Source organism: Aptenodytes forsteri, unplaced genomic scaffold, assembly GCF_000699145.1.
Source record: "Aptenodytes forsteri isolate BGI_AS27 unplaced genomic scaffold, ASM69914v1 Scaffold49, whole genome shotgun sequence".
Lineage (NCBI taxonomy): Eukaryota > Metazoa > Chordata > Aves > Sphenisciformes > Spheniscidae > Aptenodytes > Aptenodytes forsteri.
The window spans coordinates 1,952,352-1,965,485 of record NW_008795125.1 but is presented as its reverse complement, the minus strand read 5'-3'; positions in this window follow the sequence as shown (position 1 = coordinate 1,965,485).

Below are 13,134 nucleotides of genomic sequence, written 5' to 3'. Positions count from 1 at the left end.
CCCCCAGCCTGCTCGCTGGTGGGGTGGTGTGAGAAGCAGAAAAGGCCTTGACTCTGTGTCAGCACTGCTCAGCAGTAACGAAAACATCCCTGTGTTATCAACACCGTTTCCATCACAAATCCAAAACACAGCCCCATACTAGCTACTGTGAAGAAAATTAACTCTATCCCAGCCAAAACCAGCATACATGGATGCGACAGCTCTGAAATGCTCTAGTAAATCCTCTAGCAGTTGCTTCCACCACTAGCACTGTTATGTCTCCATGTCAAGAAAATTTCATTGATGAATGAAGATTGCAGCATGCAATGTTTGTCCATTTGACTTAGGCTATGATACTTGAGCATGTTCTTGGAAGAGGTATTTTCCATCAGCTGCTCTTCTTTAAAAAAAAAAAAGTCCATATAATATATATAGATGTCAAATTACTGTCATGGCCCTAAGTGTACCAATGGGCTCTGCAGCCTCCATTCCCCCCTCCTAGGGGTTTGGTTGCCTGTGCTCAAGGCAAGATCTCATATGGTGCAGCTGTAAGGTGGGATCAGATGTGAATGACAGAGGTGTGATATGCCTTTCTGGGGCCTTCCCACTTTGCTCAGGAGCTGCATTTGAGCTCAGACACTCACCCCTGGTCTTTGCCTGGGCTACGCTGCAGGGATGCCCATGCCTGGCCATGTCCCTCACTGGTCCTGATCCTGACTTGATGCCTTGGCTTGACCTGGACACGAGTGTGATCTGGACTGTGGCTGACTGTCATTACCGTCAATGGACTTGCTCTGCAGGAGAGGGCACTGCCTGGCCAACCTCACTGCCCACTGTAGCTCCAGGCTGCCAGCTCCCCTGCCCTTGCCGAGCAGCCTGCTCTTGCTGCTCCTGGCAGCAGACCTTTCTCTCTGCATTATTGGGGTACCCACATGCTAATACATGATTTCACCAGTTCCCGTTTTATGGAAGATAGTTAGAGCTGACATCTGAGCAACCTGATCTAGTTGAAGTTGTCCCTGCTCATTGCAGGGGGGGGGTTGGACTAGATGACCTTTAAAGGTCCCTTCCAACCCAAACTATTCTGTGATTCTATGATTCTATGATCTCTGATTCTTGTAGTCTGTGAAACAATGTTCATCACACCTGACAATCTTTTTTTTTTTATTCCCCCACATTGGCAGTCTGTTCTCCTTTGGCAATATTATCTTTTGCTTTTAAGGAGAAACTCCTTTGCCCATGTACAACATATTCTGTGGGCTCTTAAACATATTGGCAAATCTATTTCATTTTCTGCATCTTTCTTCAGATGTCAAACATTATCTTTACTTGTTCTGTTTACATGTGAATTTGTAGATGTTTACATCTATTGATTCATGAGCTGTATTTTAGAGGCTCCCAACATTGAAATCCTCCTGCCTTTCCACCCTTGATTGCTTTATTTCTTGTATTTTGAATTTCCTATGATATTCATCATGTCTGAATAACTGTCTGTGGGCTTTGGCTTGAACTGATTGGCTTCTTTTGCTATCCAAATTTGAATTGTTTTTTACACAGTTAATTTTGGATCTTTCAATAGCCTCTCTCTGAGTGTTTTGTTCCAGATCCCGTTTAGTGTTTTGCCTCTTATCAAGGACTCCACCCCCTGAAATTGAGGCTTGGCTCAAGTCACTTCTCTATTTTTTCAAATTCTTCTAGTATTCTCTGTTTAAAATTGTGTTGCTCATATATTCTATTTTTATGTGGAGTGTAGTTCTCAAATGCCTGCATTACAGCTTCAGTGTTAGCCTTGCCTGGCTGAGTTGACTGAAACTATTAAAAACCTCAAGTGCTTCAGAACAAGCTGTCGTCAGAGATAAAGCTTCCTCACGACTTTTCCTTTTTTTTTTTTTTTTTTTTTTTGGTGTCCATTTTGGTTTCCATTGCTTGCAGATACAAAGTGAAGCACTGGGTTTAAACTTCTTCAGTTGTCTTCCACATTTCTAGTGTTTCATCTCTGTTTGGGTTTTTATCTGCTCAATTCTGCTCAGGGTAGAGTTTTAGCTCATGCAGTGACTGCTGTTCAAAATTTGCTGAAATAAAGGAGTCTGACACTCAGGGTCAAAGCTCTATCTGATCACTTCAACTGGTCTTTGCTCAGAGCCAAACAGTTCTTTCAAGCTTTTCTTAAAGGTAGTGCTCTCCCGAAGTGGCAGGAGACTGGGTCAGCAACATTTGCAATCCTGTAGTAGAGAGCAGTGTTTTGTAATGCAGCAACATAAGTGTGAAGTGTAGCAAAACGCCCACAGTATCTGATGACCAGGACTGTGTGTTTGTGTGGGTAGGAGGGTGATGTGTGAAAAATCGATACAAACCTCTTCTTTCTGTACGTATCTCAGGCAGAGGGAAGAGCAACTCTCAGATGTAATCCAGCTGGAGGGTGGGCCTGAGGGCAACCAAAGAGGATACCATAAAAGCATTACTGATCTTACAGCAAGCAGCTAGATGCCAGAGCCTGGAGGCAAAGCCCTACCTGCTGAGATCTTCCTGGATGTAGGGTTCTGGCTTCATCCCACCAAAAGGCTAGATGGGTTAACAAGGAGCAGAAGCAGACCAGTGCTATAGCAAAACCCAAACTGTATTGCTCTATAGTCAAAGAGACTGAATGACATCACAGACCTCTCTGTATTCTCTGCAACTGCCCAAAGGGCTGTTCCATCCAAATACACTTTCACATACTAACTCAGCTCCCCATCCATGTACAAATTAATTGGAGTGAAGGACAGAAACCACAGTGCCCTTGTGTTCCCAGAAGCTAGTGGGAAATGCTTTTCACCTTATTGTTTTAAATTATTCCTTGTATTGATTTTTTTCCCTTTTGATCTATTTAATAGTTAAACATACTTTGTTTACAGAAAAAAATCTGGTCTCATAACCCTAATGACTTTTGGACTCTGCATTAAAAAATAGTGTCATTCTAGAATTTTAGTCTGATTTACTCCTTTCTGCATAAACTGCTGCCCTAGATGACCTTTCCTCATCATGTGTCTTTGGGGATGTGTTCCAAGCATATTTTCTAACAGCTTCAGCAGCAGTAATAGTAGCATCCAAGCATCAGTTAGCAGTTCTACAATGTAATGTTTTTCATCTTCAAAGCACTTTACAGACATTAGTGAATTAATAATTGAGCATCAGATACTGAGCAAGCGTAAATCTAAGGCATTTGTGAATCTAGATGGAATCATGTTGAGGATAAAATAATTTTGCAAAACACTGAAATCCTGGTCATTTGCATGCTCTTGAAAAGAAGAGGTAAATAGATCAACATAACAGATGCTCTGTGCTGGTAAAAATATAGGAATTTCTCAAACCTGTGAGTGAATTTCAAACAGAAACACAACAAAATCTGACCACACAATGGTACATCTCCCAGCTGAAATTTTATTTGGTTAGAGGTTTAAACATCAGATATGAAATACTTATACTCCCTGGAACGTGGGTTGAATCCCAGCAGGGTTGACTCAGCTCTTGATCCTGCAATGCAGAGAAACTGAATTCTAATAATTTTCCTCTATGTGACCTGGATGAGATCTTGTAAATAAAGATTCTCTCTGCTTGACATGGAGAGAAACCCCACCAGTAGGAACCACGCAGGTAAATAGATTAAGAGCCACATTTTCAGATTCACCTTATTCTAGCTTTTATTTTAGGCAGGAACAAACCTGCAAATGCAGATTAGCTGTGACTGTTTTTTTTGCACACAGACTCATAGAGCTGGAAAGAATCTGGAAGGATCATGTAGTCCATCTTCTTGTGCCAAAGCTGCATAAGCACTATGCATGTCATTACTGTCAGATGCTCGTCTAAATGGCTCTTAGAGCTTGCCAGAATATAGCCCTTTTCAAGTAATCCATTGTTGAGATTCACTGTCCTCACTCTTAAAAAGTTCTGCTGAGTATCTAATGGAAATCATCTTTGCTGCAGTTTAATCCTTTTTTTTTTTCTGTCCTAGCCTCCACCTCTGTGGAGACTGTTCCCTTCTTTGCATATTTGAAGGTAATTCTCATGCCTCCTTCATATTCTCTTCCTTCAGATTTGGCTGTTTTCCCACGGAGAGGTCTTGAGACTGTGAGATATTGTATTAGAAAAAAAGCAGTGGGTGAGTAGGAGCTTACTCTAAACTCACAATAAAGAGTCTTGCTGCTCCAGAAGCAGCCTAGGAAGGAAGTGTGATTCATGGTGTCTCTGTTTCTTCTTGAGCTTCCAGCTGTTCTCCCCACACCCTCCTGTACTTGCAGTTTGCAGCTGTACTGAAAGGCTCTTCCTGCCTCCACGTGCTGCTGCCAGGCATCTTGCACCTTCTGCCCTGTACAGATATAAAGGAAAAAGTATAATTTTAATCATATTCAGATATGTCCTAATTTGGGGATGGATATGACTTTTGCAACCTTTTTGCATTCAGCTTTATTAAAGGTTGGGGGATTTATTTGGTTTTATTTTTCCTCTTTTTTTTTTCTTTAAAAAAATACTGGATTTTGTTAACTGCAACATCCTCAGTATAGACCTTAGTAGGGAGTAGATTTTGCAACATTAAAAAAGTGTTTCACACTCACATCTAAGTAATTTCTTTTAAAATGAATGTTGAGAATCTATTTCTCCCCCTGCCTCCACTCCTACACAGTAAGCAAAAAGTCCACAAGGCATTTGATGATATTTTTTAGTGGAATTGCTATAGATTTATTCAGAATAATACTAAGACTGAGAAAAAAAAGGCTACACTTTTTAAGTCTGTGTCCACAAATTAAAAAAAGGAATCAGAATTGTTTTCTTTTTAAAAAGGAAAAAAAGGGAAAAAAACACCCAAGCTTTAACTGGAATTAGTATATACTGTTTTCATGTAATAGTTTTAAAAATCAGAAAGAAGAAGCCAGACAGAGTAGCTGGCAAGTTTCTGGTGAGTATAACACTTAAGACGTTCACTGATTTCCTCTCTCTTACCTTGCAAGTGTGGCATCAGTCCCAAGCCAGATACCAAATTTCCTAGCAGCCCTTGGGGAATGGACTCTACAGCAGCTCAGGTGGTACACCAAAGGGTAAATCCTGAATTTAAATTTCATGTGACCAAAGCTGGGCAGACAGGACAGCCTGGAATACTTCATAAAAAAAGCAGCTGCAGAGGCAGAGGGTCTTCATAGGCAGCTTGTGCTCAGCCTGCCTTGCCTGGTGAGAAAAAAAACAGAGAGAGTGTTGGGTCCTAAGAAGGGCCATGATTTAGGAGCTGATCGGACCTGCTGGTCAAGCCACTGAGCACTTGATGCTTCTTACACACTTGGACCAGAAGGCAGAGCAGCAATGCTTTGGCAGGTCAAATTTCCAGCTCCCATCTCCAGGGGTTTATTATCCTTGTTTAGGAATCAATTTCCCCAAATGCCCTCGAAACAGAGGATGACTTGGCATCCTCTGCCAGCAGCAAGCTAGCAAAAGCCACAGTGAGAAGCAGTAGGTAAAGCCCATTTTGATGAGCTTTCTTCTGGTTTTAGATTCAGGCAGATGTCCATGAAACATGTTTGTTCACATCATTATTTTCCAAGTTTTTTTTTTTTTCTTTCTTTCTTTTTTTCTTTCAGTTGGTGCTAAAAATACAGTTGTTGTTTTTTTTTTTTTCTTGGGGGAAAAAAGAAAGGGAAAGAAAAGAAAAGATATGAGCTGATCATGTAGAATCAACGTATTGTAATGCAGAGCTGACCACTCATTTTTCATAGTACTTAATTTAATAACCTTTAGTCACTACTAATTTAAACTGTATATGACGTATGAAAGTGAACTTACTAAACTTGTATTCTAGTAGTATATCCATCAGATTTTTTTATATGTCATTTAGTACTTTTGAGAAAACCTAGCCTACCAGAGGAATCATGCAGTGCACAAGGAGAAATATCTAAAAATAAATAAACAATGTAAAACTGAAGATTTTCTCCCTCAAGGATTAAGCAACTTTGTGTCAAGCAAAATAAAAATCTGCAAACTGATGTTACTGCACATTTTGGGGAGAAATTCAACATCCACATGTAATCTGCCATAGTTGGTAACCTAAATAACAGAGGAAATAGTATACAGTAAATGCAATTTCTCTCTGCATGGTACATTTCCACTCACAAAGGTAGCTTCTAAAAATGGCAGAACAACTTCCTAACCTCAGCGTTAATGATAGAGCATCAGGAAAGTACCTGGAGATTGTTTCCCACTCGGTGGGAATGAAGTGATTACAGAACAGATAGATAGCTTGGATTTTTTCAATCTGTGGACTAGTCTGGAATTTAAAAGAAAGGGTGGGAAAAGAAAAAAAGAAGGAAAAGATGCAGAAGCTTTAACTTTAACAGTTAGCAAGTAATCCTTATAAAACCCAGCAGTATCAGATACTCTTAGCCATACAAGCAGCCTGCTCTAGCAAGAGCGACGTATACGTAATGTAGGATCTGTTACAGCAAACATATTTTGAGTGAAATAGAACATTGAGACAAATTTCCATTCAACATACTGTTGCTAGAATCAGCTTCTTGTTCATTGATCTAACCATGCTCTATCTGTGTTTGCTGCCTCTCCCTGGCTGTCCCTTCCCTACTGCATCATCTTTAGCCCCTTTCTCTTTTTTCAAGCCCTAAGCATTTAGTCTCACACTATCACATTTGCTAATTTATCAAAGTTCAGTCTTCACTCTATTAGCAGTGGCAGCCACAATTGCCTGCTTATCTGTTCCTTCCTCAGGCACAAAATGCCTTTTTAAGGCTTTTCTGTACTGTGCAAATTTTCTCCATCTAGCACTGGCTAAACAACTGGTTGAAAAACTAATACTCTAAACCTTGTTAATGACATTGTAGAAAACTTAACTTGCCTCTGTCTTCCGTTGGTTTCATGTGGCGTCTAGATTGTGGTCTGTTTGGGGAAGAGACTGTCTTAATTACTTATCCTCAGAGTGCTTGCCATGCTGGAGGCTGGTTCTTGACAGAGCTTCCTCGGAGCTTACAAAGTTACAAAATACAGGTTTGCAAGTCAGCCATTATTTTGGATTTCTGAGGATATGCGTGTGTCTATACTTCACAAAGAAAAGCATATTCATTTTCAGTCTAAAAATATGACTTCCTGTACAGAAGATACATAAATGTCAGATTTTTTTCATATGTTTAATACGTTGTGTTTTGGATATTAACTTTAAAGGCAACATATTTTTGAAACTATCCAATTTTTTATTTAAAGGATTAATATTATAGACGGCGTAACAGTGAGTAGCTTTCCCACCAGAACTCAGTCTGATTTCCAGTGCCTTTTCCAAACTCATTCTCCATTTTTCAAGTTTTCTGTAAATAGTAAGCGATAATCAGAGATCATGCTAGATTTGCTATAGTAGTAGGAATGCAAGGTGGACCACACAGCTACTAGACGAACATAGTCTGTTCAACATAGAAAACAGGTCTGTGTAAAGGTATATCTCACATCTCCTCCTTGCTGTAACATTGATCAGTGGTACAGAGAGCAGTATAAACTTCTTTTCAGCACAGTGTTACAGATCCTTTCTGCATCTTAGTGCATGTAAGTGGCAGCCAAAGTCTGAGCTTCCTGCATGCTTTGCTGATGGTAAGGTCTGGATATGGGCCTTTCATGTAGAAAGTGGAATGTGTAGAATAAATAAAAAAAAAAGTTTAAAACCACCAGAATCCACGTCAGATTCAGTCAGCAACTAAAATTCTGAGGAAAAAAAAAAAAAGATTCCAATTCAGACTGCAAAAATTACTTTTCTCATATTTTCGTTCGTAGTGAACTAAAAGGAATGACACTCATGTTTCTTTCATTTCTCCGTTGCTAAGGTAAAATGCATCTTTTAGTATTTTCTCAGTTAAAATTTTCTTTAAATTTAACATCCCGATTGACAAATATTCTATACTCCTACCATAATTAATTCAAAATTTTTTCAAAGAATAATACTTGTTTGTTATATGAAGTGGTTTTCTCTTTTCCAGTTTATTAGCAGTTGCCCAACTTGGTGTTTAGTCATCTTACTTTCTTGCCTTTCAAGCAAGGAAGAACTTTTCATATCTTCCAATTTACCAAACAGAAATAAAAAAATTGTTATTGATTCAAGTTTGCAGGATCTTTGTAAGTCTGCTCCACACCAAAGTTTCATATAGCTTTATAAAATACAAAATCAATTCTTTTTAACAGAGTAGTTTGTCCTACATATAAAACTATATGTTCCACAATTTCCTCTATTGTCTTTGAAAAACAAATTTTGAAAGAAACTTAAACATTGTGGAAAGATCTGCAAGAATATGAAAATAGGTGATTTCTTTTTCTGACTTGAATGTCCTGTGCAGCAAAAATGATATGATTACATTTATGAATTATAAAATAGTAAAAATCCATGTGGACAGGATAATTTTCCAGCTTTGATATTAATCTGGAATCTAAATTAGAATTTAAATAGGATAGAATCAAAATCCATATCTATTTGCTATTCTCTTGAGGTCAATTTTAAATGATAAACAGTAGATGGCCTACATTTATTATTTATTATATATATTGTAAAATTTTCTGTATTACTTGTCAGATTTATAGTATTACCCATTGATTTTAAAGGGAGTTTAATCAGTGTTTTATGTTGTAAGCTACTTGTAGTACTGACTTTTATTGATGCAAATTACAGATAACTTAATCCATATGAACTGCAATATTAATGTATTTTATAGATATAAATTCAGATGAACATGTAAAGAGAATATTGCAGAAGCAAGAGAGGAGATGACTTATCAACTCTTACTATAGGCAATATTGTATTTCATATTTTTTTAATTTTTTTTGAAAATGTACATGGAATTAAAAAGCAGGGAAATATAATTTTAAATTATATTATATAATTTTCATGACAAAGTTTCACAATAATTTGCATGAAAAAGTGCAAAGTTAAAAAATCCGTTGTGAGCTTTTAATCATTTCCAGCCTGATATGAGTGCTCATTTCCTTGACAGATAGGCAATAAAAGCAGTTACCACAGTTTGCAGAAGACGTGTTCCTTTTGAACTTTTCTTGTTTATTTCTCCAGATTAGATATAGAGCAATGGAGTTAAATTTTCTTAATGTGGCCTTTGACTTTTGCACAATGGAATAAGAGCCTTTGCTTTTCTGAAATTGTATTGGCAAGGTGGGAGGGGGAAAGTGGAGCAGAGGTGCTTCCCAGTGATTTCCTTCCCAGTATGGGACTGATTAGAACAATCCTCTTTTCTTTTTCAGGCAACTCTAATTTACCCACTAACGATAACCCCCACAGGACAGGTGAGCAAAGCTACAGACATATCAAGAACCTCCTCTTTGGGGATTTTGGGTGTTTTAGGCTAAAGAGTGGTGTTTTATTCTTGGGTTTTGTTCTTTTTGCAGTAAGGGCGAACACAGGAACCAACAGCAATCTGAATTTGTTTCCTGTTGGAGACTCTTCCAGGCTGTTTTTTTTTTTCTCTTTAGGATGTCTGCAGAAGGAAAAGTGTAAAAGTGAGAATCTTTCCCTAATTAATTATTTCCAGGGTGAGTTTTGAAATGATTGCTTAAATCTAATTCAAACTTGTATTGACCTTTTTTTGTCAAGATTACAATGAGAGATTAGCTTTCCTAAATGAAACAGAAAGCAGGACCTGAGACACTGTTCTTGCTATTTAGGTTGCTGCCAGGCATCAACAATTTTGTGCAGTGGTGCTTTGAGTTATCTGATGGGTAACATGAAAATTGAGTAGTCTGACTAGAACCTTAGCTATTAACTTCAGGATTCAAACCTGTGGAAAGTTGTACAGCATATTAGTGGCCCCAACAAGATCTAGAAACTGAACTTTTTTAAAAAAATACTGTACAATCTAAGAATGCCTAACTGTGATTGCTCTCCTGTGGGTACTACTCTTTCATGCTTTTAGTGTGAAGCTTTTACAGAATGTGCTCAAAATAATCATATCTTATTTAGGGATCTGCCTGTGTATCTTAAATCAGTTCATTGTATTTAAATAATGCCAAAGTTACTGACACAGTTGAGAATGAAATTGAAAATGAAGACCGATATGCCAGTTTTGATGATATTGGTCCTTCTTCCCTGGAAAATCCTGTAGCTTTTCCATCGATGTCAGTAGGAGTTGAACCAGATACCCTGTCATTAATAAAAGTAAAACAGAGCGGGGAATGAGAATGAAAAGGTCTGTTCAGAATTGAATGTCCCTGCTTTGGACAACTTGCATCATACACCTAAGATTTTTGAGAGAAGACACATCAAAACAGAAATAATTTCAGTTCACTCTTCTTCCTCTTTGGTGTAGTGGACACGGTCTTCACTCTTCAGTTAGATGCTGGAGTAATAGAGATGTCATGAATACTGGAAGGTCAATAGTCTTTGTACAAGATACCCATCCTCTCCTCAGGCTCACTGGTTATCTCCTAGTTCTTCCCATGGAAACAGAACCTGTGAGTCCTCTCCCAACAATGCCAAGTGGGCCTGAAGAATACTCACAGTGATCTCTAATGTTTTAATGCAGGTTGAAGTGAGATGTCCTAAGAACTGGAAAGATAAAGTTGATTTTACTCAGCCAACAAGTCCATTGACTTTACCGTAAATATGGAAAATAAGACTATGACTTTAAGGGAATGTAATGAAGAAGGTGCTTTCTTCCAAAGAGCGGTTGAAGAAAATGAAATACATACTCTCATGGCTCCAACAACTACAAGCAACTTGATGAAAGAATTCGTGCAGTAAATTAGAAGTCCTATAACAAGAATTTGTAACATCAGATTAAGGGTGGCAACACACAGTCAGACAATTCTAGCTCAGCTGCCTAATTATGTGGACAAATGAACCTATCCAGTTAATGTAGAGAGACAGATCCTTTCAGAAGGCTATTTAAACCAGGAATCTTACTTATGTTTTTGAATCATTCTTAAGTGGAGTCTGTTCTCCATTGCCTGTAGTGGGAAATTAGGGCTGCTAGATGGCCAAGTGCCTAAAGCTGGATGAAGTAACTATCCTAAAGAGAAGAAATAACCTGGAAACTTCAACTCTGATGGATTCATTTCAATAGAATGCATTACTGTTTATTTAACATATTATGATGATTTGTTCAGGGCATGATGATAGATGGAAAATTGAAATTGCAGCATGTATTTACAGAAGACTGACTGAGGCAGACAAAGTTAGTATCAGCACTTGGTAGGATAACAGACCATTGAGAAATTGTGAGGTTCTAAAAGATTTGGAATTCAGTATAACACTCAATAAAGTACTTTGTGACAACTTAGGCACTAACCTTGAAAAAAATTATGCAAACACAGCCCCAAAGCTGATCCTTAAGGAACTCACTTAATAACCACCATCCCTTTAGAATGTTTCTTGATCTGTCTTCCTTTAGCAAGTTATTTTCCCAGCTTATAACTTCAATAGCCTCCTGCTGGGTGTAACATCAGAAATCTGGCAGAATATTCATTAGATTTCTAATTCAGTTTTATATAGACTGGATCCTGTCACTGACAGCCGTGTAAATCAGAAGTAACTCTAATGAAATCAGCAATCCAACAATGGCTTAAAACATGTGTGAGAGGAGAATCAGATCCTCTCCCGCTCCCTCCCTCCCAAGTGTCAGCTAAATAAGCTTTCAGGCTTTTGAAATAAATTCAAAGTTCAAATGTTGTGAGAGCTGACAGTGCCAAGATCCTATAGAACACATCTGCCCTTCATTGTGTCTGTTCAGCATTCATCTGAAGGCAGAATTTAGTTTGTATGCTGAACTGGGACAAACCTACAACACTTATTAGTATATTTGGGCACTGGAAATACATAATGAAACTGTCAGCATAATCTAAATTATGAGATAGATAATTTATCTGCTGTAACACTGAATGAAGACTGTTCTCTCCAGTGCTCAGAATAATTCTCTGCTTTATATACTTGTCTAAATGCTGACCACATGTTGGGCAATGTGTTTGTAGCATTTGCCCCAGTATTTGATTTTTGAACTGGCATGCATTCACCACTCCAAGTAAGTAAAATAATCCAGGGGAAAAGCACAAAATGCCCATTAAAGAAAACAATTTCAATAACAAGTTGAGCCCCTCGGGGACTGAGCTATTAAAAAAAGCAATCAGAAACTTGGAGGGTGGGATTTTGTGCTTTTATTTGTATTTAAGAAATCCACAAAGCCAAGACACAGAGCCAAAGAATGGGGCATTTGGTTAAGAACCTGAAGAAAGAGAGTTCATTTCTTTGTGAAGTTAACAACTACTGTAGATTAGAAAATGAGCCCTTACCAAAACTGCCAACTATAGAAAAATATTCCTTTGTTCCAGAAATCCCTCTAGGAGGACATTCTTTATGTATGTTAATTTCTGTTAAGTTATATGATGTTCCACTAATGAATGGAACAAAAATGGTTAGATGGCAATGAGAGAGTGAGCCAGCCAGGAGTCTTTCATTATTTAGAACTATGCATGAAAGACTGGTCAGCATTTCCATTAAAACTTACTATTTTCAGGGGTTTATGCTCAGCTGTAAACATTTTCCCCAACTGACTATTTGAGGGTTTCAGTGTGAGTGCATAGTCTGATTTTACTGATTATGGCTTAAAGAAGTGTGATGTAAAAAGAAGAAGAAATGGTTAAATTTGGCTGTTAGTGTTATTCAGTTGCATAGTATTACAAGATGTGAATTCTTAACTGAAATGCAAAATGCATAGTCTAAATCTGCACCTCTAAGAAGGATGGCTTTGTAGATGAATTAGATTGAAGTTAATTTTTCTGGCAGTGACTGTGGCACAGGCTTTGTGAGTTGTTTGGGACAAGGCAGTTGACCTTCCTGTGTCTCAGTTTCTGATCTCAAAACCTGTTTCTAGAACATGTTTCTAAAGGAAGTAGCCCATCAATGTTTTTAATTGTTGTATGGTGGTGTATTGATGTCTTATATTAAGTTTCCTTTCCTTTCCTTTCCTTTCCTTTCCTTTCCTTTCCTTTCCTTTCCTTTCCTTTCCTTTCCTTTCCTTTCCTTTCCTTTCCTTTCCTTTCCTTTCCTTTCCTTTCCTTTCCTTTCCATTCCTTTCCTTTCCTTCCCTCCTTTCCTTTCCTTTCCTTTCTTTTTCTTTCCTTTCCTTTCCTTTTCTTTCTTTTTTC